This window comes from Triticum urartu, chromosome 7A (genome assembly GCF_056163025.1).
Source record: "Triticum urartu cultivar PI428250 chromosome 7A, HENAU_Tu73, whole genome shotgun sequence".
NCBI classification, from domain to species: Eukaryota; Viridiplantae; Streptophyta; class Magnoliopsida; order Poales; family Poaceae; genus Triticum; species Triticum urartu.
In genome coordinates this window covers 734497522-734502530 of record NC_141879.1, presented here as the reverse complement: position 1 = coordinate 734502530, position 5009 = coordinate 734497522, and the positions used below count along the sequence as shown (strand labels likewise).

Below are 5009 nucleotides of genomic sequence, written 5' to 3'. Positions count from 1 at the left end.
CTTGTGCGACACTCTCCTCGGGTCAACGGCTGTAGTCTAAATTTGCACCAGCGGCTGTCCTTGTTGTTCTGGCCCTGTCCATGTCCGATGGCTGCCTGAGCCTGTCGAAGTGGGGGGTCGGTCTCCGGTGAGGTAGAGTAGGACATGGGACATGACTCGGCTAAAGAAACTCGAGTCAGCGCCGCCTCCACTGACCTACTCTTTCTGGTCGGAGCCCGTGCCCTATCTGTTATCGGTGGATGTGATGTTGATGATTGATCCATCATGGTGGAGCCGACGACGTCCAGCACGACACGATTTCGGCGCCAAGGGTTGCGGGGCACGATACGAGGCGCCGAAGAGTGCGACTCCGCCCCGCCAGCGTCTGGCACGAGGGCTGCCGCGGGCTCCCATACCCGTTGCCTAACACGGTTGACGTGCCGCACCATATTTGAATAAGACGTTAAGCGGCTGTGCACCTCTGTGTTGGTGCGCCAACAAAGTGGTTGCGCATCCTCCACGGTGTTCGGACGCCAGATGGACTACACTGCCTCTGGCGAGGCAGCGGCGACTGCCCTGGGGCCGGATCCTTGCGCCATTTGGGCAGACGCAATGGATTCCCACCAGATGGATTGTGAGCGGTGCTGGGCGGACTCCTCCAGTAGTGGAGAACGGCAAGGCAGTCATCCATCTCCTCCTTGGGGCTGCGTGGGACGATCTCTGGTTTAACAGATCAAGAGGTGTTTGACCGGGATCCGATGCCTGCCATGCCTGAGATGGTGGGAGATGCGCACATGGGGCTTGTGGGTGGAGGGGATTGGCCTGGAGAGGAGTAGAGTGGTGTCGAATGTGGCTAGGGTTTCGCTCGGAGTGCAGATAGGGTCCAATTTATGTGGGGTCAGGTGGGCTGCAGTCAGCCGGATCCTACCTGGCGGGTGTGTCCAGGTGCCTCTCGGCTTCCACATATCCATCCAAGATATGGGCCGGATATGGGGAGTGTCGGTCAATCTAGACGTTTGGGCCGGATTTGGCATGTCTAGTTTAATTGGTGGCAATTTTGAATCCTAGTACTGACCGGGCAGCTCACACTGGCGTTTGGGGCGGATATGAAGCGTGCGGTTGTAGATACTCTTAATAAACCTTGACATGTGCCTACTACGTCTTGCATCTTGCATTTGCATGCGTGCTCTCTGAATTGCATACAATATACAATGCCCATAGAACGGATTTTTTTTATTATCTTCCCTCCATCCTAAATTTGCATTGCAACATCGCAAAATCCAACTCACAAGTTTCAAGCAGATGCAAACCGCAAAACTACAGGAGCAACGACACGCACCATTTACCCGAACGAAATAAGATTTCATGTGCGAGGCTGTGAATAATGGAGCCACCACGAGAAGTTTAATGGGAACAACAATGAAAATAAAATGCTAGCATCATATTTTGCACTGCTATTGCAAGTATGCATCCATTTATAAATATCTCTCGAAATCTCTTATTCTCTCTACAAGGCAATGTTTCATCCATATTATTAATAATAGTTCGCAAATTCCCCTTTATTCTCAATCCATGACTGACCCCTAACCTCGACATCAATCATAAGTTCACACCCATCCAGGTTCAAGCTCCCAAGGTTCGCGGCGTGGTGGCACCGATGCACGGAATGTTTGTCCTGCATGCATAGTTTGATGTCAAATGAAGGTTTTTCCTTGCAAGCGTAGTTCAATGTTAAATGAGATAAAACACTCTAGGTTTCACAACACTATACACTGAAAATTAATAAACCTGTTATAGATATGAACAAACTTTTTGAAATAAAAAATAAGGACTACTTTCTCCATCTGTATCCCCAGTTTCTACAGAGTGGCACCTAGTCCTAGTGAACACTAATACTACCAAAGTATGAAAATCCGAGTTGCATGAACCTTGGTGGACTACATAAGATAATTCTATGATGAACAGGCAGAAACAACCTGAAAAAGATAGTAATAATTGATAACATTTGTTATCTGAGAGCCAAGTATAACATAACACTAAGATGAACATGTGTACTGCATGATGTGTGCTTCACGTAGTCTGGGATTCTGTAAGTTGAGTTTGGTGAGTACTTAGCTTACTAATTTGTATAACATGATAGAAACATCGGCCTTTTATTGGACTTAGCTAACATCAGTATACTCTAGTGCTGAGATAAATACAGCAACAAACCAACATAATCTATGGAAGAAACAAAATTTAAATGGATAACGAATCACAAGTGCAGATTTAGAACATTTTATATCACCACTATAAGAAAACAATACTTTGTGTGATCTAAAAAGTGAAAACATATCGCTTTCCCGCAAAGAATATCAACAATTATTGTCCCATGATTTTCCATTTTTTCCATAAATCAAACTGCACGAACACCAAGGAAAGGCAAATAATGCTTTTACATATAGAGATCACAAACTCTTACATAGTTTTCTCTTAAAAAATACTATTTTGTCATAGTAGGCAAAATAGCCCATTTAATTACTTTAACGGCGTATACTATATATTCTAATATACCCCGCTATCACTCATTGCACCATATGGACATTCACGGTGGAACATCCAGGATCTGGTAGCTCTAGTCGGTGTGTAAAGGTAACTTGTTCTTTGTGTAATGCCCGATGTTGAACCACGGAGGATCAACACGGGAGTAAAAAGACAACTTGACTTGTGCGTGCCAGCAAGTAGCATTTGCGCTCTCCTTTTCATTTGCCATATATCCTTGCCATACAAGATTGCTACTAAATTAATTAAAATTTTCATTGGAATTTAGTCTATAGAAAAAAATGTTTCCATCACAATGCATTATATGCGTCAAAAAGATGCATTTGAGGTGAGTGTTGAAATATACTAGCCAACATTGTTCCCCCACTTAAGTAAATGTATTATGTACCTGCCATTCAATATGGTATCAAGCAAGGAGGACTTGAGTTAAGAACTGGGTCAATGTACTAATAGCCTGCATTGATCCCATGACTAAGCTTACCTAGGCTTCAGACGATCCTAGACATGACAGGTGTCTGGAAATATGTTGCCCAAACTTCTTTCTCGACTTAAACTTCTGGGGACTAGTTAACATCATGAATTTAGTAGGGGGCATAACCATTGGGAGATTGTACACGTATCTCTTAAGCCACGAGTTTTGGCTTGTTGATGCACATAATAAGATTTCCCATAATTTCACATTATTGACATGGTTGTCTCCAAGACTCCTATTCTGAATTGATTTCTTTATTTTGAATTATATAAGTGGAAATAAATAATACACAAATCCAACATGTTTGCTTGAATCCATCAAAAAATCAGGTTGCCAAAGTCAGAGTGATTCTGCTTCCCGTTAGGGAGGCTGACATGTGAGTCGCTATCTTCACTATAATTGGAACACAAAAGCTTGGTGAAATGCATTTAATTTATCAAGTCACTATATGATGGCATATGCTGTCATGTAATACATAGGACTTGGTGATAACCTAGTCGTGGAATTGCAATGACACATCTACACCGGCTACACATGATTTCGAACATTGTTTTCAGGGAGCTGGTCAGAAGAAAAATAGGTTCCTAGCTAAAGTTGCCTCGCCCCACTTCAAAATTACAAGGTGTGCGCTACAACTTCGACCCAAGGACCGTCGTTTGCTGGAATCGGAATATTTGAGAACAAAGTTTCGAGACAATAACTCCCTCCGAAACACAAGTTACAACTTTCATCGTCACGTGCTCTCCAAGGAGCAACTCTTGTTACTATGTGAAAACAAAAGGTGCTAAGTTGTAATCCCATTCTAAGGATTCTCGTTGTTTCGGGGAATCCAGTTATAGGAGAACCAGGAAGGGATCTTGATGGGGGTGATTAGCTTCCTAGGGTCAATTAGTATGGAATATCGTGTCTCCATGGCAAAAAATGTGACCTCGCGCCTCCCCATTAGTAGATGTGATTATCAAGTCACCATATTGTGCACACTTGATTATTTTAAGGACTCCAAGATATCCATTAGGTGGATTGTAGTCGCACACCTTTACGGATGTGGGTTCGACTCAAGGGAGGAATTTAATTTCACAATGGCGATTATTTGGGCTTATCACCATCAAAAGTCACGACACCGGGAATATTCGAGTATGAAATAATGATGACTTAGTGTGGTAAATTATAATGGCACATATTCACTTTCTTGGGTTAAACTTTTGATGTAGGCTGCAAATTTTTCATTGTCAATTATTATGCATGCCATCTCCCCTTGACACAAAAGAGTGGCTCACCATTAGTAGGAGAGGGGGAAGCAAGTGCGCCTCACCATCTTGTCATCGGAGACAGGGTTTGCGTGCAGTGTGGGGGCGCGAGCGCGGCTCACCATCTTGTCGTCAGAGACAGCGTTTGCATGCAGGGTGGGGCCCGAGCGCGTCTCATCATCTTGTCGCCGGAGACAGCGTGAGTATGCGGGGCCCCTAGCGTCGGGAGCGCAAGCACCTTCAAGGGGCCTTCACGGGGCTCCTAGTATTCCAGCTCCTCTCTGGTAGCCGCTGGGGGTGGGCTTTTCTGCCGATCTCTCCCGTACTTGCGCTCGCGAACCACCGGCGCAGGCGCTTGTTTCGCAAACACCTTCCCTTTCCCCAGGGCGACGGCGGCTGCAGGGGGCGGGGCGGGCGCAGCTAGGCTCTGCTCCTCGTGGTTGGCTGAGGGTTTGGCGTTGACGCCAGAGCTAGACATCATCGTGGATCGGTTGAGCAGACGCGCGCAGTGGGTCGAGAGAGCCGGATGAGAAGAATGTGAGCGTGGAGCAGAAGCATGTGTTGCCCTTTATGTACTGAAACGGAAGGCACGGGCCAAGGTGGGGACCGTGTGTTGGACTACAGATTTATTTGTTTAATACTAGCATTTAATAGTAGCATATCTTTGGTATATTTCTATTAAATATTCTTACATTTTGGCATATCTTTGGTATACTATTAGATATATATATCTGGTATACTAGTATTTAATAGTAATATTCTTATATTTA

At 44.9% G+C, this 5009-nt stretch overlaps 1 pseudogene; it reads right to left on the bottom strand.

Moving 5' to 3' along the window:
* Nucleotides 1-1367: 1367 nt before the first annotated feature.
* LOC147962446 (uncharacterized) lies at nucleotides 1368-4797 on the bottom strand (annotated as a pseudogene).
* Nucleotides 4798-5009: the final 212 nt, after the last annotated feature.